Source organism: Sciurus vulgaris (assembly GCF_902686455.1).
Source record: "Sciurus vulgaris genome assembly, chromosome: X".
Classification (NCBI taxonomy): Eukaryota; Metazoa; Chordata; class Mammalia; order Rodentia; family Sciuridae; genus Sciurus; species Sciurus vulgaris.
The window spans coordinates 20,278,507-20,306,216 of NC_136471.1; the positions used below are offsets into that span (position 1 = coordinate 20,278,507).

At 40.3% G+C, this 27,710-nt stretch overlaps 1 protein-coding gene across 5 annotated transcripts in view; it reads left to right on the forward strand.

Annotated features, from left to right (window-relative positions):
- Window positions 1–27,710, forward strand: part of HS6ST2 (heparan sulfate 6-O-sulfotransferase 2) — a 283,293-nt gene that overhangs the window by 172,009 nt on the left and 83,574 nt on the right. The window lies entirely within an intron of this gene.

Here is a 27,710-nt window from a genome sequence, read left to right on the forward strand (position 1 = left end):
TCACGTGGTTGTTAGGAAGGTTCGGTGACATTAGGCATTGAAAATGCTTAGCAAACCCCTCAATGCATATACATAGAAAGCATGTAATAAATGCTAGCATTGATGATCCTTATTAAGAATAATGGGTACACATAGTTTGGTATCAGATGGCCTGGGTTTGAATTCTGACTCTACCATTTCCTGGCTGGGTGGCTTAGGCAAGTTAGTTTATTTTGTACTTTGATCATGCTCTGTCATAACTGAAGAGTGAGATAATGTAGGAATCTGGCACCATGCTTGGTTTGTAAGTGGTCAATAAATGATGGTTATTACAATTATTAGTCACCACCATTTTCATGGTAGTTCCTAAAAAATTGTCCTAAATCTTCAATTCCTCCTCAGCATGTGTTTCCTTTACTACTTGTCATTCCAACCTCCTTCTTTTGATCATACTTTGGTTTGCCATTTGCACCCGCAAGGTTTGTGAGATGCAAAATGAACCCAGACCTGTCCAGATCTGTACCCTGGAGTATGTCCTTTCCGTAACTCTATCCTGAGCACCCTTCTGTTTGCTGATGCTGAGCTTTTTTTAAGTAAAAACCCCCAAGGTTCCAATGTATGGACTGCTGTGAAATCAAGTCTCTACCTAATTGATATTCTAAGCCTCAGTCTGTAGCTTGACCTTTATCCTTGTCAAATATCAGTTGACTTTTGGCCACTGATCTCAGCTAGTCACCAGCTCTTTGCCTTCTGCTCCCCTGATTATTTTGGTTTCATTTTTTATTAGGTGTTGTGTTGCTATTTATTTTGGCAGTTTGGGATCTTTTGGGACTTGCTGTGGTGCTACTCATGCCACCATGTTCTCCATCACTCTTTTTGGTTTTGTGAATGCTGAATTGACATATCTACTTCTCACTGAAGCTTACTGAGAACCTGACTGCTGGACCTGTACCCTCAAACAGGTACTTCTGGTCGTCTGGTGGCATTTACCTGGAATGTTACCATTGTGCGTAGGCAGGCCCCTGTTGGGTTTACCTTATAATCCTCACTCCTTTAAGTATTGGGGAACATAACAAACATGTATGATATTAAATATTGGCCCAGTCTTCATAAAATTAGGAAAATTATATAGTGACATGAAAAACCAGATGTCCATGTATGACTTATGGATTATTCACATAATTGTTTTATTAAATCGATGTATAAAAAATAAGAGTCACTCTTCAAATGAAAGATACACAAACAAAATCCATACTTGCACATTTGTACCTGTCATTGGGGAAATTTGGCCAATCACAATATGGTTAGCTAAGGATACATAACAATGACTCATTCAAATTTGGGATAATCCTTGTTTGACCTTTATAAAATGGATTCTGTAAAAGACCATCCATGAAGTATCCTGCCTAGGGGGAGGGCACAGGGGTACAGTTCCCCCTTCAAGGCCTTGGAGTCTGGAATACCTTTCCTGCTGTGTAACTGATTCTCTGTGTGACTTGGGAAAGCCATTGCCTATCTCTGGGTCTCCGTTTCCAGAGGGGGTTGCAATTGAAGGTTCCCTTTGATTTGACCTCTGACTGTTCTAGTAACTTCAAGAGAAACCACTGAATAAAAGGACACACTTCTGTCTCAACCTTGGGCCTTCGTAAATTGTAGGCAAATGGCACACATTTGAAATAGTAGCTTCCATTTTTGGATTGTGTTCTGTGCTAGCTCCCATGGATGCTTACTCTTCCTCAGATGTGTCTAGTTCCACACACTGGCTGACCACACAAGGCCATCTCATTTCAGCACTTTCTCTCAAAGCTGCTCTCTGAAGACTGGGCAAGCTTTTATATAATGCTGTGACCATTACCACAGATAGTACCAATGACTGTGTGCTGTGTGTCCAGCACTGTACTGTGTCCCTTGTATACATTTTCTCTTTTAATGTTTATAAAATTCTATAGAGTATGTATTATTATTATCTTCTTACAGAGGAAGTGTCTAAGGTAGAGGCAAAGGATGACTCATGGAAGATAACACACAGTTAATAAGTTGCAGCCTTATGGGTGGGGTAGCTCAGTGGTAGAGCATGTGCTTAGCATACATGAGGCCCTGGGTTTAGTCCCGAGGACACACACACACACACACACACACACACACACACACACACACACAAAGATGGTTGCACACCTGCAATAGGATCCAACACCATCTAAGTCAAATCTTGGGACTTTTTTTTTTTTTTTTGGCATTGATGGGGATGGAATCCAGGCCTTGTGTGTGCTAGGCAAGCACTCTTCCACTTAGCCACATCTCCATGCCCAAATCTTGGGGTCTTAACAATTATGTGTACTGCTCCTTTCATCCCTGAGTGGAACATGGACATAGCAAAAGTAATAACAAGTGGAGTAGTATTTCTTGTGTGCTGTGAGGTAGATGTTGTTATTTTCTATTTTACAGAGTAAGATGCCAAGGCTCAGAGAGGTGTGGCAGCTTACCCAGTACCACTCAGCTAATGTCCAAGCTGAAATGAACCAGAGGCTAATGCCTTTAAATCTGTCCTGCTTCTCCTATGCCATGTTGCCTTTGAGGTTAGAACAAGTCTTAAAGGGGCCTGTGAGTTTGCTTTCCATTCTCTGCTCCCAGGAACTTTGTTCCTGCTTTCCTGAACAGCTTTGCCAGCTCAACTGGCCAGGCTTGGGCAATTCAAACTCAACAGTGCAAAAGCATGCGCCCTACTCCTGCTGCCGGGAAGCGTACAGTACTTACTGACAATTACACGCTCAAAGTAGGTAATTTTGCCTTTTCAAGCACAAAGAAGTAGATCAAATGGTACCCAAAATAGAGCAGAGAAAAAGTAAGAACAAACAAACTCAGAAGACATGCCTTCCTCCTCCTCTGATCTTCCTTAGCCCATGTCCAGGAAGTCTCATCTTCTATGATGCATAATCCTTGCCTTTCATTTCCTTGCACACTAACCCTCCATGCCCCCACTGGTGTCTAAAGGATGCCGTTATTTAACTGCTAATCACTGTGATGCGCCTGTCTGTCAGTTTTCACAGCGGCTTCCTCAGTTTCCCTAACCTTAGAAGTTATTAGCTTTTTGCCTAACCAATGGAGGATTGCCATCCAGTGGTATATTTGGGGAACTGCATGGCTTGCAAAAAAGTCTTGAAAGTTTTCTTCCCTTTCTAAAGGCAAACCCCATCCATTCCACAGTCCACAGTTAAGGGATTAAGCATGCCCTTTCTTCTCTCTTTTCTTAGTCTTTTGTCAGCTTTGCTGCTCATTAGCTCTTATACAAGAAGCAGAGCCAGAGTAGTAAACGCAGGGAAATACAAATCACCACTGGATTTCTGTCCCACTCCCCTCTCATTCCCCCATCCCCCACCCTGCTATTGTGAGTGGTTTGTTAGGAGAGAAGCTCTAGGAGTTTCTGATGGGGTGTTCAGAGCACCCCCACTCATCTCCTTTGGTATTGATGGCTCAGAACTGATTACATCTGCAGAGCAGTGTGAATTGTAGGTCCTGAAAGGGGCTAATACAAAGGACAATTCACAACAGATTACATACAAATAACTAATAAACAAAAGACAAAAAAATCATCTTTACAAGTAATCAATGAACTATAAATTAAAGCTAACAATGGAAATTATGTTTAGATATAAAATTGGCTGAGAAATGTTAAAATAGAAATTCCCAGGGTTAGTGGGAGGAGTTAGTGAAATAAATGGTTTTATACATTGTTGGTAGGAGTGATAAATTACTCAGCCTTTCCAGAGATCATGTTGGTAATGTGATTAATAGAATTAAGAATATTTGTATTCTTTGACCCTTTGGCTTTGGTGCTAGAAATTTCACCTAAAGAAATAATCAGACACAAATATTAGTTCATGCAGATCTTTACTGAAACATTAGTTATAACAATAAACTACAAGACTCTTAATATCTATAAAGCATTACCTGGACTAATGTATAATCATAGACTAGAATATTACTTAGCTGCTTATCCAAACTCATAGTTTAGGGACTATATAAGAAACTAATGTTATAGGAAAATGGTTATGATATAATAGTTTTTTTAAAAATCCTTTTAGGGTACAAAACTAATCATGTTCCCACTCTGTAAAAGTATCTCAATTTGTAAAAATAAATAGAAGGAAGAGCAGTGGAGCAGAGGAAGTTTAATGGAGAGAGAAGGGAGGGAAAGCGGAAATACTGGGGACTGAAGTGGAACAAATTATATTCCATGCATGCATGCATGATTATCTCAAAATGATCCCCAATATCATGTATAACTTTAATGCACTAATCAAAACATTTTCAAATTCTCAATTTTGATTGAAGAATAAGACACTTGGAAAAATGACTGAATGTAATACACCATGTAAACAGTGACCATCTCTATATTGGGGGATTATTGGTGATTTTGCTCTTCTTCTTTACGCTTTTACATCTTCTCCAACTTTCTATAATGAATATTTATTATTTTTATTTTAATTATATGTTTTGTGATGCTGGGGATGGAACCTGGGGCCTTGCTTATGTTAGGCAAATGCTCTACCATTGAGCTACATACATCCCCAGCACTTAGTTTTATACTCAGAAAATATACTGATGGAAATAATAATCAAGTTTACAATAATGATAGCTCAACTCAAATGCATAATCACACTGAGAAGATTAGTAAAAGCCTATACATTCCAGACTTGTGGAGTTAAAGCTTGAAAGAATCTTGAAGTGAATCTAGTGGCAACCCCACAAATGCCACCGAAATCCCCAGTGACTTCCCAACATACATGTTCAAGCAGCTTCTCATTATGTGCTATGCTTAAGGAACTCACTGACTCTAGAGACTGCTTCTTCAAAATATAGCCATAATGATAAACCAACCCCTTGTGTACCTCTAGCAATTTATAAATCCATGAAGCTTCTAAAGGCTTTTGCTTCCATAAACCTGGGAGGAAAAGTACATTTATCTGCATATTCCAGACAAGAATCCCGAGTTGAAGTGATTCCCAATGGAAAAGCGACTCTTTTTTGTGTGTTTTTTGATGATTCTAGGGATTAAATCTAGGGCCTCATATCTACTAGGCAAGTGCCCTACCATTGAGCTAAATCCTAAGACCTTTTAAATTTTTTAATTTTGAGTTGGGGTCTTAGTGAGTTTCTGAGATGGGCCTTGAACTTGTGATCCTCCTTCCTCAGCCTCCTGAGTAGCTGGGATTACAGGTGTGTGCCACCATACCAAGTGGTAAAGAGATGTGTTATATAGGTGACTCAGTAACAGACTAGACTGCAATTCAGGTTCTCTGACTCCCAGTCTGAGGCTTGTTCTGTACCTCTACAGTATCCAGAGTCAGTTTTCTACATGTACTTCCTATGGTCTTGCTATAGCTCCAGCCTATCCCCATGGAACCTCATATGTATTCTTTTTGTCTCTGGAAGATATGCTTGCATGTGGGACTACATGCTAGCTAAGGCCCAGAGTAGATCTGGCAAACAAGGAAAGAGCTCAGGTGGAGAATGAAGAAGCCAATGAGTCCCCCTGGCTGCAAATCATGGTAGTCTCCACCCAGGAACCTGCAGCCATATTTATGAAACGTTGTTTCCATAAACTGCTGGTTGTTCAATAGGGCATAAAATAGCCAGTGTAAGATAGTTATTTGCTCCACAAAATCGTTTTTGCAACACAGCTTCAATGTCATAGCAGTTACTGCATTTCGTTTAGTTTCCTAAGAGGTGTGACACAGTAGATTAACGGTTGATATCGAAATGCAGAGGTTCCCTTATAACTGTCAGCAATCTTGTTCTTTTCCCACAGCTCTGCATCACGTCTTTGGAAAGCATTTGTATACTTCCACTGCAAGGTCTAGTTTCAAACCTATTTGGATTTGTCAACACCATGAGAAAGCAACAGGCAGGAAGACAACTGTCTTTGACCCTGGGAGAGTATCTGTGAGTTAGACAAAATGGATTATCTTTATACACAGATATGACTCCCAACCCATCCCAAGGCTATGAGGAAGGGCAAGGAAGAGACATAGTAGAGTTTTCACCCTAGCTGCAGAGGCAAGAAAAACATACTAGAAGGAGCAACATATTAACAGAAGACAGTATAGATGATTGCTCACTGTGCACTGAGAGATCCAAGAGGGAAGTGACTCTCTGAGCCTTTTCAGGTCAGGACTAGGTCAGAACTTTGCTGTGGCCTAGATGCAAGGATTGGTGGAGAACAGAGCCAGCTCAGTGGATTTGAGGACAGCATAGGCACTGGCTCTGGGAGCCAACACGGTGAGGTCCTGATCAAGCCTGCTGGCCTCTTGCCTGGAGCAGAGGCACCTACTTCCAGGAACTGGATCTTGGAACTCTGCAGGAGGCTCCAGCATGTCTAATCTGTAGGCTGCTGCAGCTGGCACTTCCCTACCCTAGGACTGGGGCCTCCACACTTACCCTAAGGGAGCAAGCATGTTCTAGCCAGAGAAATGCCCAACAGCTGTGCTTACCCCTTCCGCTGGTTTGAGTGTTTTCCCAGAATTGACCTGAGGGATTTACGGAAATGAGTCAGAGAAACAATTGGTTGATTCTATTAGAAAGTTTGTCAAACTAGTATTTAGGATGAATTTATTATGGCAGATGGGCTTCCGGGCAGGGACTGTGCCATAGTTTCAGACTATCTCTCCCTACCATGTTGTTAAAGGAGAGGAACTGTTTAAAAAAATGGAGGAAAAAAGCCTTGTGTGTGTTTGCTACCACCCAGTTCCTACATGTTGTCTCACTCCAATTAACCCCAGCCCTATCCACTAAGTCTCATACATCATCAATGCATATCTCTTCTTGAGAGCACCAGAAAGTTTTCGTTCAGCAGTTCCTCACTTTGTCTGTGTTCCTGGAGCCCAGGAAGAGTCTTTTGCTTGGCTCCCCACACAGTGTATGTGACTTTTGTCAAGTGTCACCTTGTACCCTGGTAAGCCCCCATTTGACAATGAGAATTAAGCGAGACGAGCTCCATGATAGCTTCCAGCCCAGATATTTATTCTGTGAGTTTGATTTGCCTTCTGGTCCAAAATGAAATTGCTTTCCTAGCATGGCCCACCTATCTCATTCCTACCAATATTCTTATCAACTCAACCCTGTTCTATCTCCTTTGTTTCTACCATTGTGGACATATGCCTCTTTGTTCCATTCACAAAGCAGCCATCTACATTGAGTCTTTTTTTATTCCAACAGGGGCAAGGAGGAATCTTCTATTTTGCAAAGATACTCAGCCCCATCGCTTGATATCACCCTTTTATCTTAGATTTGTCTGCTTAGTTATTCATTTATGTATTCATCACTTATCATTTCTCTCATTCAGCAAGATTGAGGGTATACCTTCCTTGTGCTTAGTATAGTGCTGGGCAATGCATGTGTATAAGAAGCTGTAATATAACCAGTTTTATAAGATAAGAGGTTGATCTATGGTGAACCCTGCTATCATCTTGATCTGTCACCCTGCACTAACAATATTGATGGAGGATCCTGTAACTTGCAGCATATTATTAGAAATATAGTCAGCTACCCTGTATATAGGAGTATTGCAAATGACAACTCATAGGCTAGGTAAAGTAGAATAGAGATTACTTAAAAAGTATATTAAACCTTAGCCTGGCGCAGTAATGCACACCTGTAATTTCACCTACCCAGGAGGCTGAGGCAAGAGGATCACAAGTTTGAGGCCAGCCTGGCAACTTAGGAAAACCCTGTATCAAAATAAGAAATTGAAAAAAGGGCTGAGAATGTGGATCAATGTTACAGTGTCACTAGGTTCAATCCCCAGAGCTCCCCAACACACAAAAGACATTAGACCTTAAAACAAGAAAATAAAGTGTGAAAAACAATTAACAGAAGCTATATTTCTGTTTTCATTTCCATGATGAAGCATTCATAATGCATCTCAGGAGACTTTGAGTATCATACCTAGTATTAAAAGAACTATTTTTATATCTTTGGATTGGTTAAAACAAACTTCAAGTCAAGACACAATGATATTCTTTTCTAATTCCGACCACTTTACCCAGTTCACAGAAAGGGAAACTGAGGCTATACGTGGCCTTTAATTGCTATATTCTGGTTACTGAGAACATAGTCTCAGTGCTACAAAAACCCTCTTTTTAGGAAGAAACTGTGTATTACCCAATCCTGAATTATCAAGAAAAGTCACAGGGTTCTGTGTGTCTAGCTCCAACAGTTCCTTCACTGTGGCGTTGTCAGGCCCAAACTCTATTATATGCCAGCTCTGTTTGGACTTCTACACCAAGCATAACTACAGGAAGCCTCCTATTTACACTCTGAGAATTGGCGCTAAGAACTCTCTTCACACACCTCTAGCAAGCTTGCTTGCCTGCTCAGGTCTTTACAACATACCTGACCCCACAGGTAGGATTAACTGCCTGAATACCTTGTCACAGGCTACTTTTTGTCCCTTGGTATCTTTCATGTCTTTTTCCATGCAACTTCTGGCAAATTTACATGCCAGGAGTCTTGACACCTGCTTTGACCTTCCAGATCTTTGACCTCTTGCCTAAGAGGCTCTGTGATACATGTCTTTCCTCTTGAGTCTATATCTTAGCCTGCCTTACTTCTGCTGCCTTGATACAGTCCCTTTCAGTGTGATAGTGACCATTCTGGTCACGTACAAAACTTCCTTTCCCAAGAAGCTGGAACACCAAATGACAGCTGTATATGAGGACTGTTTCAGTTGACAACTGATTCAGGACATTGACAAGATCTCATTATTTTTTTTTTCTTTTATGTTTACATCTTTCCGGTATGTTTGAAAAATCAAGAAAACAATACAATTTGGTCCCCCAAATTGAAATGATAATGAAATTGCCTTCTTACTTATTTAGTTTTTGTTATTGTCATCTTTCCCTAGACCTCTTCTCACACACACCACCAAACACATCCCTACACCCCCCTTTCCCCACCAACTTTCTCTTTGGAAAAGACATGCCCTGCTGTGACTGTGCTGATCTCTACTCACACACTGTATCTTTCCAGGTCGTTCTGTCACTGTTCTTTTAGATCTCATTCATAAATGATGTAACTAATGACTGATGGTATGGACTTGGTTATAAGGGCCAACATGGAACATGCTTTGTATTGAAATTGGGCTTTTGTGGTTGCAGCTGATTTTGCTCCTGCCCCTCTGCATCTTAGGAAATCTGTTGCCTTTGATTAAAGAGAGAGCCTTCAGGGCTATGGTGATTGACACTAGTCAGTCCAGTGCCATTCAGTCCCATGAAAGAACTTTGAGTGCCTATTACATCCAGGGCATCTAGAGAAAAGGGGAGATTCACCCTTACCTTGGGAGCCCATGTGGGGAAAAGACATGTCTTGAGATAGAAGGTGGGCTGTGTGGGTTCACAAGTGGGAGCAACTTTGTCCTTGACTACTTTTCACCACCTCTGATCACCTTATTTAACTTCCAGTTTTTAAATTCTGTCTTCCCTGGAATTGAATGATGTACTGTTTGATGCAATTTTTTTTTCTCTGCTTTTGTTCCTTTGTTGCTAACTGGGATTTCTTTGAGGCTTGGTCTTTGCTCTTCGCTTTTTAAAAAATTTTATCCCCACCCTTGTTCCAAGATATCACTGACTTACCTTTGCTATGAGAACAGTGTCAGGGTCTACAACCTAGATCTGTCTCTCAAGTTCTAGTTCAAAGACTTCATGGACATTTCTATAGGTATGTCTTGCCAACCATCTAGTCCCACCAATTGAAAATCCACTTGTGATCGTGCCTTCCCTTCTGGCTAATGAAGTGCCATTTTTGCAAGGTGAAAGTCCTCATTATCATTGTAAACAATTCCATTTCTATCATTTCTTTGCCATGTGCAAATCTAAGTAGTTAGCAAAATTTCTTGATTTTGCTGAGGATTGAGGAATTTTAGAGATGTCAGTAAGTTGAGGTTACAGAGTATGGAGTATTCATTGTCTCACAGAGGTAGAACGTTAGTAAGTAGTAAGGCTGAGACTAGAACCTGTGTCTAAAGATCTCTAAGCAGTTGCTTTTTTGACATCATACACCTTAAAGCATAAAGTTTATAGACTCTAGAAATAAATGACTGGTTTGAGTTTCGCATCAGCTTTGATCTTGGATAAGTGACTTAATTGCTATATGCCTCATCTCTAAAACAGAGATAACAATACCCTGTCTTAAGGTATGTTTGTTAGAATTAAATGAGAAAACACCCTAAATCACTTAACACGTAGTCTATCACATTACCTGAGTTCCAGATCCACTGCTGACACTCTTCTAGATGTTTCCATTCTTACTGTTAAGTCTTATCTAGTCTTTCTAATATAGACTTTCTAAAGTCTTAGCCTGCTATGAATCCTTTTGTCCTAACCATTTAAGTAATTCAAATTGAACCAGCTTCAGCATCTTTTGAAAAAGAAAATTTCTGCAAATGTTAATACCTCAGATTAGATAAAAGAAAGATAAAAATAGAGAATTCATTAGTAAATACTTGTGAGGAAATTTCCAAAATTCTCCTTTGTTAATTAACTTCAAGAGGCAAGGAAAGGAGACTGAATTAGTTTACACTCGGGCTATGTCAGAAAGAGTGGCTGATTATCTTACATGTGGGGTTGGAGATTGTAGGAGCATGCTAGAGGTTCTGACTAATAACCTGTTCTTATTCTCCCTTACCAATATATCTTGGTCATGTGTCAATGAGAAATTTCATCCTCATGAGCTCTAATAGGTGAACACTAAGAAATTGGAAAATTCATGAGGACAAGAGATTTCTGGAAATACTGGAATATCAAAAGGAGTGTAAACAACCTTGGAGCTATTGATAAAGAGGCTGGGGCAGTTGACAACTTTCTGAGGGTAGTAAGGATGGAGAAAAGGCAGAGGGAGAAGGTTGCCTATGAAGCCATGGGTCAAATTTTTCTGCTGATTACGTAGACTAAAAGATTTCAAACCTTATAAACTGCTTTATAGAACAAATCAGTGTCATTTAAAATTATCTCTAGGGATAACACTTCTATATCTAGTACCTTATTCTGGCAGAGCTAAAAGAACTTGAAGGATATGAAGAAGAGGAAAGTGTTCAGAGTTTTCCCAGTGGTTTGATCCAGAGTGCCATAATAAGCATTATTCAGCTGGCTTTGTTTATGAAGAGGACACAGAGGGATTATTTTGTCCTATCCTACCCATATCTAAAGAAAATAAGGCATATGTGTACTTACAACAGAAAATGAAAAGGCTGATTTTTCTCTTTTAGAGGGTGGCTAAACTGGAGTTAGAATCCTACTTTGCCTGACCTTTTTCATTTTGATAAAGGCAACCTTGATTCATGATGCATGAGCCTGAGTCTTTGAAACTGAAAAGAAATGTTTTGTTCATTGAACATGCAAACAAATTACTTTTCAAGGGCTGAAATTTAAACTGACATTAAGCTCCAAGAACATCTATATTTAATTATACATAAAGGCCAGAAAACAATTTATAACCTTAAAATAGTAAAATTAAAAGAGAAGTCCCACCTATGCAAATAATTTATTTCATTGTAACACTACCCTTTAGTTTTGCCATCATTTGTCTGTATTAGCAGTGCCGGCCTCACCAGTATTTCCAGGGAAGCCCTGAAATATGACCTTAGATTGGAAATCAGCAGTTAGAGCAGTTCCCAAAGGCGCGCTGATGCTATAGAACCAGATATTGCACAGGCTTCTAACAATGCTTGCCTCCTTGCTAGGAGGAATAATAATGAAATTCTATCTGTAATAATATATTTCTCTCAGGATGTGACTAAAGGGTCAAAATACAGTGGGAGGAACAAAGTCAAGAAAGCACAGAAACCTGGGTCCTAAGTCTCATCCTGAGTGAATGCCTTCTCCACTCTGGCCCTCAGGTTCCTCATCTATAAATAATGAGGCAGGGACCCATAGTCAAGTTGGAATTAAAGAGGGAGAGCCACTCCCCAACACACACATACATGCATATAGTAATTTTTCTGTCAACAGAGCACAATCTGGTTTTGTGGTATGAGCCCTCAACTAGGGATCAGGGTGTATGAATTCTCATGCCAGCAGTTTCTGGAACTCTCTGTGCATCTTAAGTTAAATCATTTTTCCTCTCTTTCCCCATCTGCAAAGTGAGAAAGTTGGGTTCACACACACACACACACACACACACAAACACACACACACACACAATCCATCCCTAACTAAAGGGGATTTCCCCTGGAGCAGAGCTCTGCAGGTCTCTATTTTGCAGTCACTTCCCAGGTAATTCTGATGTATGCTTCTCACTTGGCACCCTGACTAGCCCAGTCTACATGGGTCATCTCAGCTCTGATACTGTGGGAGATGAGTGAGCAATGGTAAGGAGGTTTTTCAGGGCTTGCTGATGCCACTGTGTTGGTACAAGGATTAGTTCAACATTGTTTTCAGCCCTCATTTTCCCAGCAGAGTCTTTTCAGGGGATGAGAGGTGTGCCAAGGGCAGAACAGGAGGCACAAAGGCACATTCTGGAGTTGCCACATGGCAAGCTGCCAAGATGCTGCTCTTAATGTCCCAGTTGCTGCCCATGTGGTCTTTTCTTGAACTATACAGAAACCTGATTAAATTAATGGATTCCTGACTTTTCAGGAATCAATTGGGTTGTGTGGTGTGCTGCTTATCAAGATATGGTGAAGAAGTTGTTGCCAGGTTGAATTTTTTATCCTGAGAAAATCGGGCTGCTTTGATTCAGAGATGAAAGCAGTGGAGGGAGGGAAGCCTGTTGCCTGCTTTTCTAGGGTGCTTTAGCAAAGATGAAATATTACAGACCAAACGTGTGCTTGCAGAGTGGGAAAAGGAAGCACCGGGTGTGATTCCATCTGGAATTTGTAGGGTATGATGGTAGCATGGTGTGGAACACAGAGGGAAAGCTCAACAAATGGTACCTGCCAGCGTTATTTTTGTGGCAGCCTAGTATAAGGGAGGAGAAGCTATCTGAAGAAGGCCCAGATGTAACCCCAACTTTTTTTGTTGCTTTTTTTGTTTTTGTTTTTGTTTGGTACTAGGGGTTGAACCCAGGGGCACTCTGCCACTGAGCCACTTCCCCAGCCCTTTTTATTGTTTTAAGTTTGAGACAGGGTCTTGCTAAGTTGCTTAGGGTCTTGTAAGTTGCCAAGACTGACCTCGAACTTGCCATCTTCCTGCCTCAGCCTCCCAAGTCGCTAGGATTACAGGCATGTGCCCTGGCATCCCCAGCTGTCTCTGACTTGCAAGTCCATAATTCTTCCCTTCCGTGAGTTTTCTGGTCTCTAAAATGAGGACGTTGGACTTGGTCAGTTATTTTCAAACTTGTTCCTTCAGTGTTTAGAGGAAGTACCCCGAGGGATGCCTTGGACCCTCTAGATCCACACAGTACTTCAGAGCTTTGCAAAATTCCCATTTATTTCAAGATCTGCTTCAGAGATCTCAAGCTTTTCAGTATCAGGAGTCCTTTACACTCTAAAAAATTAGTGAGGATTCCAAAGAGTTTCTTTATGTGGGCTATAACTATTGATATTGACTATATTAGAATTTAAAACTGAGAAACTTCCAAAAATGTGTTAGCTCATTTAAATGAACAGTAGTACGCCTATTAAAAATTATCACAAATAACATCAATTCAGTTCCAATTATATGACAAATAACTGATTTCCAAAGCAAAAAATAATTGGGGAATGGCATTGTTTGATATTTTGCAAGTCTGTTATGGCTCCATAGATGATAGATGAGTTTTCCTAATAGCCTCTCTGTTTGATCTGTTACAATGTTTGGGTTGAATATATGAAGCGAAACCAGCCTCATACGGATGCATATTTGGGAAAGGAATAACCTAGGAACCCTTGAATGGTCTTGGAGACCACCAGTGTTTTCATGCCAAACTTTGAGAACTGCTGCCCCCTGTAGGTGGGGCAATGAATTGCATCTCTACTCTCTTTCCCCTCTCCCTTAACCCCACCCCCTCTTCAATTAGAGCACCTCTTTTTTTATGTTGGAAGATTTCTTTTGTAAAATGGATTCTGCTTCTAAAAGTATTTGGAATCTATCCATCTAAATCTTTCTCTTTTTCCCTTTTTTCCCCAATATTGGGGAGTAGACCCAGGAGAACCTTACCACTGAGCTACTTCCCCAGCCACTTTTAGTTTTTATTTTGAAACAGGCTTTCACTAAGTTGCTGAAGCTGACCTCGAACTTTAAAACCTCCTGCCTTGGCCTCTCAAGTCACTGGTATTGCAGGTGTTCAGTACTGTGCCCAGCACATCCATGTAAATATTATGTTACTGAAGATCTAGCCAAAGATTTGGGACCTGACCATGATTGTTGAGATCTCATCCCTAAGCCTTCTCTTTCATGAGGATGTAAACTTTTAGGCTTTGAGGAGAGCTGTTTGAGATTGTGCCACAGCTCTTCCTGGACAGTGAGTGGCATGTATGTCATCGTGACAGTGACAGTTTCAGTGCACAAAATGGCATCAAATGGCCTGAAAGATTTAATGCCTCTCCAGAATGGGGCTTACCTTCCCAGGGAGTGGTATAGGCAAGAGGAGGAGTAGATTCAATATTTGGGGAGCTGTCTGATCACTGAAGGAGAGAGACAGGCCATAAGGGCAATTTTCAGTGATATACTTATGTGTCGTCATCTTTGGAGTGAGGCATTCATCATTATTATTTATTTTCTAGATTTATGTCACATCCTTATTCCAAGGGACAGGAGCCAGTGCTGAATACCATGGGCTTCTTCTAATTTCTTGTGTAAAAGAGAAGGCCGTGCTGTTCTTTCCCTATTGCCAGAGTCATTATTAATTTTCTGTCATTTCTTTCACAAAATTACCTCCTGGATTTTGCTTGGCTTGGCTTTTATAGCTGGGAATATTCTCTTCTCAGTCCTCTACTCATCCTGGTACTGTGAATTTCATTGACATAGGTCAGGGAACTGTTCAACACGTGGTCCATGGGACCAGCCTACTTTCTCCTTTAGTCTATGAGCATGCCCAGAAGCATCTGAAAAGCATTTGCTTTGTTTCCCCTGCTGTCCTAAGTAATAATAAAGAGGTCCCCCCAAATGCCCAACATTATGGTCCATCATTTGGGCTAATTGGGTATCTCCAGTTTAATGAACTCTTCTCTGGGAGTTAAAAATAAAGCTGAATCCCAGGAGAAACTGGAACCCATGTACATTGCTGGTGGGAATATAAAATGGTACAGCTGCTATGGAAAACAGTTTGGCAGTTTCTCAAAAAGCTAAACATAGTATTACCATATGATCCAGCAATTCTATTCTTAGGCATATACCTAAGAAAAATGAAAACATGTCCACACAAAAACTAGTTCTTGAATCTTCACAGCAGAATTAATCTTGATAGTAAAAAAATGGGAAAAATACAAATGCTCATCAGTGGATGGATGGGTAAACAAAATGAAGTGGATCTATTCAATAGAATATTGTTCAACCATAAATGGGATTGAAGATCTGATACATGCTATAACATGGATGGGCATCCAAAACTTTATGCTGAGTGAAAGAAGCCAGACTAAAAAGGCAACATATTGTATAACTCCAATTACATGAATAATCCAGAATAGGCAAATACAGACACAGAAAACAGATTTGTGGCTGCCATGGGCTGAAGGGAGTGACTGTTTAAAGGGTGCAAGGTTTTCTTTTGGGATGATGAGAATGTTCTGGTACTATCTAGAAGTAGTGGATGCACAACATGTGAATGTACCAAATTCCACTGAATTATATACTTTACAGTGGTTCATTCTGTGTCATATGCATTTCACTTCAATTTAAAAAATACAAAGCAAATGAACAAAATCCACCTGAATTGTTGGCTACTGCCCTCTCTTGGCCTAGCTTCTCTCATGAATGTGTGTGGACTCAGGAACCTAGTTCTGGGCTTTAGACTCCTTCAGTGTAGGAAATGGACTTACCATAACCCATAGGGCCCCTCAGTAGTTATATCCTGTGGAGCTACTATATATTTTCCATTCTGCTTTCCTTACCATGAGCTCATAGAAGGCAAGGACTGTGTCTTGCTCACCTTTCTTTCTTTTTTTTTTTTGGGGGGGGGGTGCTGGGGATCAAACCCAGGGCCTTATGATTATAAGGCAAGCACTCTACCAACTGAGCTATCTCCCCAGCCCCTTGCTCACCTTTCAATTCCAATGCCGTAAGCACAATTCCTGGCATATAGTAGACACTCAATAGAATGTTTGTTGAATGAGTGAATGAATGAATGAATGTGTTCATTGTACCTCTTTATTCATCTTTATGTTCCATTCAGAGTGCTGGTAATAGTTGTGCTATACCAGGTACTCAGGACAGATCTGTGGATTTGACTAGTGAGTGAGAATGACATTGTTTAGATGTGTTTTATTTTTAAAATGTTTTGGATATCTGGCTAATAAAACATTATTTGGGCCATGGAAAAGAATGAAGGATTGATAATGTGCCACAACACAGATGGACCTTGAAAACTTTATGCTAAGTGGGAAAAAACAGCAATAAAAGACTACCAGAAAGGTTTTTTGATGTTCACTCATGTTGTAGCATGTATCAGAGCTTCAATTGAGTTTACAGCTGAACAATATTCCATTGAATGGATACACCACATTTGTTTATCTATTCATTTCCCTGATAGGAATTTGGGTCATGTCCATTTTTTTATCCATATATTTGAAATATCCAGAATAGGAAAGTCCATAAGGACTGAAAATAGACTCATGGCCTTCAGGGACTGGGAGAACTAGGAATATGACAGTGAGAGCTAAAATACACAGGGTTTTTTTTTTCATTGTGTTGTGAAATTTAATAGATCTGTGTTGAGTCTAATTTGTAAAGATCAATGGCTTCTACTACACTGCAGTCTAGGTGTCCCTATCTTTTTTAAAAATTTTATTTGTTCTTTTTACTTATACATGACAGTAGAATGTATTCTGGCAAATTATAAATGCATAGAGTATAATTTATTCTATTTAGGATTCCACTCTTGTGCTTGTATGTGATGTGGAGTTACCCTGGTCACATATTCATAAATGAACATAGGAAAGTTCTGTCCAATTCATTCTGCTGTCTCTCCTATTCTCCTCCCTTCTCCCTTACCTTCATTTCCCTTTGTCTAATCCAATGGATTCTTATTACTCCCTTCCCCAACCTCACTTGTTTTGGGTTAGCATCCACAAATCAGAGAGAACATTCAGCCTTTGACTTTTGGGGATTGGTTTATTTCACTTAGCATGGTATTCTCCAGTTCCATCCATTTACTGGCAGATGCCATTATTTCTTTCTTCTTTAAATCTGAGTAATATTCCATTTTATATATGTGTGTGTGTGTGTGTATGTATATATGTGTGTGTATGTATATGTGTATACATACACACACACACACACACACACACACATATATATATCGTATTTTCTTTATCCATTCATCCATTGTAGAACACCTAGGCTGTTTTCATAGCTTGGCTATTGTGAGTTGAGCTGCTATAAACACGGATGTGGCTGTGTCACTATAGTATGCTGTTTTTAACTCCTTTGGGTATAGAACTGAGGAGTGGGATAGCTGGGTCAAATGGTGGTTCCACTCCAACTTTTCTGAGGAATCCCCATACTGCTTTCCAGAGTGGTTGTACCAACTTGCAGTCCCACCAACAACGTACGAGAGTACCTTTCTCCCCACATCCTCACCAACATTTATTGTTGCTCGTATTCTTGATAATTGCCATTCTGACTGGAGTGAGATGAAATCTCAGTGTAGTTTTAATTTGTATTTCTCTAATTGCTAGAGATGTTGAACATTTTTTCATATATTTTTGACCATTCATATTTCTTCTTCTGTGAAGTGTCTGTGCAGTTCCTTTGCCCATTTACTGATTGGGTTATTTATTTTTCTGGTGTTAAGTTTTTTGAGTTCTTTATATATCCTGAAAATTAAAGCCTTATATGAGGTACTGATGGTAAATATTTTCTCCCCTTCTGTAGAATCTCTCTTCATGCTCTTGTCTCCTTTGCTGTGAAGAAGCTTTTCAGTTAGATACCATCCCATTTATTGATTCTTGATTTTACTTCTTACACTTTAGGAGTCATGTTGAGGAAGTCGGTTCCTAAGCTGACATGTTGAAGAGTTTGGCTTACTTTTTCTTCTAGTAAGTGCAGGGTCTCTGGTCTAATGCCTAGGTCTTTGATCCACTTAGAGTTGAGTTTTGTGCAGGGCGAGGTATAGGGGTTCAGTTTCATTCTATTACATATGGATTTCCAGTTTTCCCAGCATCATTTGTTGAAGAGATTAACTTTTCTCCATTGTATGTTTTTGGCACCTTTGTCTAGTGTGACATAACTATATTTATGTGGGTTTGTTTCTGTGTCTTCTATTCTGTTCCATTGGTCTTCATATCTGTTTTGGTGCTAGTACCATGCTGCTTTTGTTACATTAGATCTACACAGGGTTTCTTTGAGAGATGATGAAAATGTTCTAAATTTGGTGATGTTGACACTGTGAACACACTAAAACCCACTAAATTGTACACTGTAAATAGGTGAATTTTACGGTATGTGAATTTTATCTCAATAAAGCTGTTTTAAGACTAGATGTATGTTAGAAGAATAAAGAATACAATTTCAATCACAGAGAGATGTACCCGTGTTTTGGGAGAGAATTTCATCCAAAATGTACAACAACTGGTCCAGGTATGTTCCAAGGATTTATCTAGAGAAAGGTCCCTTTAAATGGGGCTTCCCTTACAGGAGCAGCTCGTATGAGTTTCCAGATCATTACCCACCAAATAAGGGGCTGGGGGCAGAGTAGTTTAAAGCCAGAGTGTGAAGGGCAATTACCACTGTTGGGTAGTCGGAAACTGATTGGAATATATGTGAGTGGGAAGCCAGGATTCCATTTACCCAAACCCAGTTGCCCGGTGATTTCTGCCCTGACTGTGATCCACAGAGAACTCCCATTTTGATGAGGAGGAGTGGCAAGCAGCTACTGATGTGCCCCTTGTGCAATTAGCAATTCAGCAAATCCAGCTTCAAATAAGCACTTTCAAAATCTCCTACTCCTAGGGACTGTCCCCACTACTTCAGTGCCTGTCAGCTTTCCTGAAAGGGGAGACACCGATCTGCTGCTACAGGGCTACCATGAGAAGGCTGAGGAGGAACTCCCTGAGGCACGTGTGTGCAGACCCTGAGCTGAGTAATGCCCAATGCAGCGTCAGCTGCATCCCATGCCCTGAGCTGGAAGCCTGAATGCCATGCTCAGTGCCTCCTTATTTCCCACATAGGCAGTCTCAGCAACCTGAGATATAGGGGTTCACTTTGGGATTTCTGTGGAGGGTTACATAGCTCTCTGCAGTAATGAGGGAAATGATGGGCTGTTCTGATGGTTCCCTGCTTCCTTTGGGTCCAGAGGCCAAAGGCAGTCCAAAAGTGTTCTTGAAAAGCCAAGAACTAGACAACAGCCAAGTCTTTGTCCAGATACCAGCCAAGGCTTTATTGAATCTGAACTTGGAAATGAGGCTTCACCCCGTTATCGCAACAATTACAAACTGAGTATATGAAAAGCCACTTGTAACTTGGAGGGACCTTCTTTCTATTTGGAAGATGGTCACAGAAAAATCAGGGGCCCCTACATTGCCTGGGTGAAAAGCTCATAGCCATTGGAGTCAAACCTACCTGCAAGCCTCATTTTCTGTGTATTGGATGCATGACTTTGGGCAAGGTGGCTTCATCTCTCTGAGGTTCAGTTTCCTAATCTGTAAATGGACATAAGAAAGAGCATCTTATAGGGTTATTGTTCTACTTTAACAACAAATGCTGCTGGTTCCCAATTGGACTTTTTATTCCCATCCCTCTAGCACAGATTATTACATGAGGTTTAGGAGGTGTGGTTGGCCCTGTTCTGAACTGTGTGGACCTGTACAAGTCCCTTTCTCTCTCAGGACCCATAAATGCAGAGCTTGGGATTGATGGTAACTTCCAATTTTGATAGTCTGAACTAAGTCAAGGTCAATTTGTGAATGGCCTGGCTCACTATGCTAGAGAATGGACTCAGTCATTTAACAACCATAGCTCTTTTCCAAAGCAACAGTTCCCCTCTCACCACTATAATTACATGGTCTTTTTGGAATGAGGTAAACACTCTTCTTCTTCCTGATTTCTTTTTTTTTTCCCTGAACCCTACCTCTATTGCTCCAGAAAAAGAGACCAGGTCTGCCTGCCAACTTGCCTTTCCCTGCAAGCCCCTGGCCCACCCACTACCACCTGATTTATGCCCCAGGGGAGCAGCCTGGCTATGGGGAAGATTTACACCAGGTTTTCATCTTCAAATGAGCTACTACCTCTGTTCCTTCTGTATTCAAGTGCTTGGCATTCATAGTCTGCAAGTTTATCTTGGAATTCAAAATGAAAAATAGTCTCATGAGAAGCTCAAAGAGAGGCATACAAGGAAGTACTTGAGACTGTGCTGCAGCCTTATACATACAGTAAGTGGGGTGCAATCCCCAGCTCTCAGTGGAGGTGTCCCATGCCCAGAGATTATGATTTGCACATTATTGCTGCTTGGAGGCATGACAAAAAGTGCAATGTGCAAGGTAGATCTGGAGTCAGGGAATATTGAATATTCCTGTCGTACTGCCTTCACTGTTTATCTGTATAACCTTGATCAAGTTAACTCTGAGGCTTGTATGACTTCCCTATAAAATGAAAAAGATGCCTCCCTCATAGGGCTGCAGTGAAGGTCAGCTGAACTGCTGAGTGGCCAATGAGCTTGGGTGCTGGCATCCTACAACTCTAAATTGAAATGCAGACCCTACCAGTGATTCTGCTTTTCTTTTTGAACATCAGTGTTCTCATCTATGCAATGAGTGCAGTCTTGTGTTCTGGATGAAATAATTCCTGTAAAGTTTGTGCAGCCTGGCATATAATAAGCACCCATTAAATGTTAGCTAATGGTTTGATTGTTATTGTTTGTCCTTTAGGTATAATTTCCAACAATTCTAGAAATGATACCCTGTGTGTTCCTCCAGATGCTTTGGCAAATTTGCCCTGTATTTTATATTCTTGGGGCAAAAACACTAGGAATTTCAGTCCCTGGTTTTGAAATTGCAGGTAAGACATGAAACTAAGAATTCAGCAATGAAAAGATATCAGTTTCTTCATGAAAAAGTCTTTGCTTAACAATAGTGCTGCATCTTCACACAGAAAGGTGTCCAAAGCGCACAAAACTATTGAACTGGGAATGATTTTTCAAAAACAGTGCATCCATCAATAGCAACAGGATGAATTCAACTAGGAACATAGCATCTGTCTAGTAGAACGTACTCTTTAGCAAGGGTTCTCAAGCACAGCCCTTGACATATGAATTCATCACATAGAGACTAGCAAGGTACATGCAGGCAAGAATGGCAGTGGCTTAAAATTATTACCCCAGATTTCTGATAATAAAGTTCATTATCCAGATGTTTCATTTATTTGAACCCATACATTTAGATCTTTGGAAACATCTGGGCAATGTGTGATAGTTCTCATTTTTTTTTCCATCAGAATTGTTGGACATGTTAAATCCAACAGGTTTCATTGATCACCTGGTTTTTGACCTCAGGGTGTACTGGGGATTGATCTCAGGGGCACTCAACCTCTGAGCCACATCCCCAGCCCTATTTTGTATTTTATTTAGAAACAGGGTCTCACTGAGCTGCTTAGGGCCTTGCTAAATTGCTGAGGCTGGCTTTGAACTTGAGATCCTCCTGTCTCAGCCTCCCAAATGGCTGGGACTACAGTCATGCACCAATGCACCGGCTGTTAGGTATTTTGGAAGGTCACTAAGAGGCTACAGTTTTGTTGAGAAAAATGAGACAGGTTTAAAGCAACTGAAGAGAAGTACAGGAGCTGGGATTCAAACATGGTACCTGTTCTCACTCCACTATAGCACATTGCCTCTTACTAGGTCCACTGTTCACTCTTCATATTGGACTGCCTTGAAGGAACAAATCCAGTGGTTTGTTCAGTGGTTTCTGAACATATCAAGTGATTTGATTTCAATAGAGACCTAAACTTTTGCTGAAATCGGGTGATATATGTCCAGAATGGACCATTCCATGTGTCTCCACTGTCTTATCCTGGTAGTGACTTGACTGAACATATCTTGAAAATGATCTCAATCTTTATTTGAGCACTGGCTAAATCATTACTTGTTGGGGACTTTTTCATTCCCTGTGTATTAAACATGTTAAAATGTGAATGAAGCAGTTAAATCTCATGTTGGCAACTTGCCATCCTTTGACTATATCAGCACAAAATATTTGAGATTCAATAAAGTAGCAGCCCTTATGAAGCTGAATATAAAAGGTACAGTAGAACCTTCCTGCTGATTTGAACCAGTGCTGAAAGAACATTCATCATGGACCTTCCAGATCCCAAATCTGAAGCATGGAAATAAAATGGACTAAAATAAAACCCCCAGCACACATTTATATAGATATTTTAAGTGAAACATTTTCAGACCTTTTGTAACAGAAAGCAAGCCCTGTTACATTCAGAAAATTTCTAAGGTATTCTTAATTGATTCTTTCTTTCCTACAAAGAAAAAGCCTATATGCAACCAAACTGTGGGAATGTACTACTGGAACCTGTCATACAGATACAGATGTTTTGCACTGGGGGAGCGCCAAAGCACATCTGAAAATAGCTGTCAACTTTCAGTTTATGGAGTCAGCCTGTCTCTGCACCTTATTTTATATTTCAAATAGGAGCCCTGCATCATGAGTGGCAAAGCGTCTCAGGAGGCAGGACAAGTCAGGCTTTAATTTATGGCCCTCCCTTTTGTTTTGCTTTGTTTGTTCCATTGCATAAAACCCCTCTTGCTGCTTTCTGAAAGACTAAATTTTCAAACAGGTGTTGTAGAAATACTCTCAGAAAGAAGATATCTTACCATAGCTAAGGACAATTTATAGACAAACCCATTTCCCATGAAAACAAGAATCCCAGTCCCCAGATTCATAATTAGATCAGCACTAGAGGGCACTCTTATGATGCCAAAATGGGAGATTTTTTACTAAAATCTGGTGGGCGGGGTGGGATTGAAGGGAGGAAGAACAAGGTGATTTGTAAAGACTAGAGAAAACAAACAGCATAGATAAGACCAACAGATAAGAAAACACTATTTTTAAAGGTCTTTTAGCAGTTAGCCTCATCAAAATTTGTTTCCAAAATTTGGTTGGTGCTTTGGCAATGCAGGGTGCAGATAATAGGCATTATTTCTCAAATGGAAAAATGTAAAAATCATTGATTGTTAACATCTGATGTAGTAAGAAGCACACTTGGGCCAAAAACAAAACATGAAAGAGAAGGATAGGAAGATATGTTTACAATTTACCAGCTACTGGAAAAGAAGAATTTAAAATCCTTGGGGTCTTTTATGGTTGTTTTCCCACTCTTTTGCAGCCCTTGATGCTGAAGGGTTCTGTGCCTGTGTCTTCAAGAGAAGGGGCCTGCTTGCCTATCTCTAGGCATGCTCTGGTAGACACAAGGTTGGTAATGTGCTGTCAAGGAAAAGGACCAATAGACTTGGGTCCTGGTCTTGACTCTGCCACTGAGGTACTCTGCAGCAAGTCTCTGCCCCCAACAGGTCTCAAGATTGGGAAGGGTTGGATACCTGTAATGATCTCTAAAAGACATCTCTCTACCCTCAGAGTTTATGATTGATGGCTGCAGAAAGAACTTTCCATATCAGTTTTTATAGCAGCCACTTGAGTTCTGCATCAGACAAGGTGTAGCAGGCATCTAGGGATAGAAGGTGACTTCATGCTATTATTAGAGATGGCAATTGAAAGGACTTGCCAGCTCGAAGGGGCTGGTCTGCTGATGTTATTCATTCATGTAAATTTATGGCCCAGTCCCCTCAAATTGGCCTATTATGCCCAAGTTAGGTGGCTCCTAAATTATATCGTATACTAAGCACTAGCCAGAATCTCAATCATGTCCATGTGCAGTTGTCTGGGGAGCTAGTGGGATGTGTGGGGACCTGATGGCAAGATTGTGTTACTGAAGACAAACTTGCTTACTCTGACTTTGGCCCTAATGACTCAGAGAAATACAGGAGTGGTTCTGTCTAGGTCTCAGTTTATAAGAACCCAGGCTTATAAACTATCCTTTTTAACTATCACAGGACTATAGATTGAACCAGTATAGGATCATTTCTCTGAGTCTAGAAGCATTTGTCTTCAAATGCTCTCCCAAAGGCAAGCTGAAATTCTCGTCAGCCGCAGAGGACTAAAAAGGCGAGATGGGTCTGGAAACCAAGTTTAATATCTTGGGGGAAGGGAGACACTGTGAAAGGAGTAGTCAAAACAAACATAGGGGACCTCACAGTTGTGCCAAACTCTGGGCCTCAGGGTATTAAAACAAATACTCAAAGAATAAAACTTAGAAAGAATGTTCTGGATTTCAGTATTTTCAGGCCAAACATGAGAAGCTCCCTGTCCCAATATATGCATAATTTCTATTAGTCTTGGCTTGAAACAAGGAAGAAGGCAGAGTGATCAAGAAGTAGAACACAGATGTCAGGGCACATCCGTTCACTCTTTCAATAAATGTGGTTGCTTTCAATGTGGCCTTTCACATGCAGGTGCTTTTAGGCACTGGTTTTGGCAGGCTGGTTGTGTTCCCAGTACAGCAAGATGGCTCAGTGACAAGGGCTTGAGAGGTATGTTCCTGTTCTGTCACAGATTCATCATTATTTTGAATTATTCTCTTATTTGACATATTCATCCCTAGTAAAAATAACTTTATATAACTTTATATATATATATATATATATATATATAGTTTTATCTGGGAGTGTGTGACTGTAGAGGTCTCTGCTGATGGGTCAACATGCATGATCTCATGTAATCTTCACAAGTATTTTGAAAGTCACACTTCTATACTTGAAGCCATTAGCCTATCTATGCAAATTGTTTACAATTGGTTTCTACTTTACTAGGATGGCTTCTTTTCTGATTGGACAGTGCCCATGTCAAATCTTTTGCTGATGCACTGAATATCAGCATTGGTGTAGGCATAGTACTTGTTCTCATTTTGGAGGTGAGGGAATCAAGCTGAGATATTAAGGTGCTTTTACAATGTCATACAATTAGTAAATGAAAGTGGAGTAGAACACAAACTGTGTGACTCCTGGCCATATTTCACAACCCCATACCACCTCCGGACTTGTGCATAAGCAAAAGGCTAAGGCTGAGTATTTTCACATTTGGCAAGTAAAAAACACAAGTAGCTTGTTTTGCCTTGGGCCTTCCCAGGCAGTCAGGCCCTTTATCTGGCTCCTTGATTCGCCTCCAGCAGTTTGAACAGAGTCCTTTGCCTGAGACTTTGGAGATTACTTCTCATTTAGAGAAACCAAATTAGCAAGCACAATGTAAGGGTTTTTTTTTTTTTAAACTAGGATATACTGTACTTGAGCTTCAGAGATCAGATGAAGAGTGTGTGGTAAGATTTTTAAAGGAGGTGTGGTGGGCTACTGGGCAGCAATATGCTAGGTCAGACCAGGATATGGGTGGAAGGTCATCCTTTAAAGGGAGAAAATGGGAAATCAAAGGCACAACTCTTGGTGTGAGAGTTGGAAAGAGTGAACAAACCAGTCTAATGTAAGAGAGTAGAGACGTTGAATGGACCATTTGCTTGGCAGTTCTGGAAACAAGGTAGGCAGTTGCTTCCCACAAAGTGTGTTATCTGCTGTGGATTTGCAATCAGACCAAAAGAGTGTTGCTGTGGGATTTGAAACCATCCTTCACAAAATCAGATCGTCCATCTAGTTTTATCTGGGAGTGTGTGACTGTAGAGGTCTCTGCTGATGGGTGGCCATTACCAATATCCCAGACTCTTGGCAGATAAAGAATCTACATGAGCAGAAAGAGAAATTTGGTGTGGGGGAGGGGAGACAGGAATCAATTTTTCATCAATTAGGCTTTTATTGTTTTTCTCAATTAACTTTTCTTGTATAAATTTTCCATCATAAAGAACCAACTGCTCTATATTTCAAATAAACAAAACTGTTCCCCTGGACAGAATGATGTTTGGCCACATTTCAATTTGGCCATTATTGTTTTAGCCATGTTCTTATTTACTGACAAACTCAGAATGCTGGGTTCTGGCTCTCTGAGTTACTAATGGCATGTCATACTGAGAAAACAACTAGAGATTAGTACACTTTTAACTAATGTACCCCAAAATGGAAAGTAAAACTATTAGATAAAGAAAGACTATTGGAAGTGGGAGATTTCTAGAAACCAATTTGTTGACATCCTTCATCTCTTAGGGAATTTTTTTAAAACATCTGTTTTAAAAAAAAATTTTAGTTGTCAATGGACATTTATTTTATTTTATTTATTTATATGTGGTGCTGAGAATTGAACCCAGTGCCTCACACATGCTAGGCAAGCGCTCTACCACTGAGACACAGCCCCAGCCCTGATCACATCTTCTTGAACCTGGCCCAGAGGACTATTACTCTTGTTATTCCTATAGCCAGGATCCAGGTCATGGGCAGGATAACCAGGGTTCTTTTTTGTCCACCAACTGCTGTTGCTTTCCCAGGATGCAGCTTGCTGAGGGCTGAGGAATCCAATCTCATGTGTCACTTGGGACAGCTCCTGGAGAACACAAGGGCAATCAGTGAGAAAAACTCTTGTTAGGATGTGGGACTACAGTATTACGTAACTGTCTTTCAGAGACTTCCTGTTTTCACAGCATTTCAAGGTATAAGCATGGGAGGTCTAGGGGCAGGAAATGATTCAACTGAAAAGAAACCTGATTGACAGCCTTTTGAGAGGGCTTTCCATGGGGGAGAAATCATGAATTTATAATATCCTTTTCAATTAGAAAGAAAAATCTTTTTAATACAAATATCAAATCTGAGGCAGTTGGGTATGTTCTGCGCAAACAAATAAAGGCATAAATAAAATGAGGAGAAACTCTTTCCTAGAGTTGATAATATATGGTCTATTTCTGTGGAACTCTTTTTCCAAGCAGATGGCTTGAAAAACATTCGCCAAGATTGTCAGCACTGTGGAGGCAGGGTCTTTTGTCTGTTTTCTTTACTGCTGTGTCCTCAGTACCTATAACAAGGTCCACATGATAGATATTATTTTTGAGTGAAACATCACAAATAAAGGGTCTTTCTGGAAGGATTCAAAACAATTTAAGAACCTTCCCAGAGAGCATATGTGTATATATGTAATAGGGTCCTAACACTTAAGTCATTTTTTTCTAATCAGTTTGCCTCTCCTTTTTTTCCCAACCTTTTCCCCATGGCCTTTGGTAAACTCTCAATGACCGTCAACCCTTTCAATTGATGCACACATAACATCTTCATGGATCATCATTGCATACTCCACATCTGGCCATATGGACTCCCAGGTAAGGCTATGTACTTCCAAAAGTTTTTCTCAGTGCAATCACTGGGCACACTTTAATACATGATTGAGAAGTTAACCTAGAAGTTAAAAAACAATAATCTCAAGAGATAGTAGCTCCCTGATTAACGTTAACTTTGACCCAGGCCTGATACAAATCAATTATGTATATATTCAGATTATTTGAAGATTTCCATTAGTACAATGAGAATTATGGTTTTAGAAAGTGCTGCGTATTTGACTTTGAAATTTTTGGCTACAAAGAATCAACATATAGCTTTGTTTTATTTTGAAAAGTGTTTTCTTG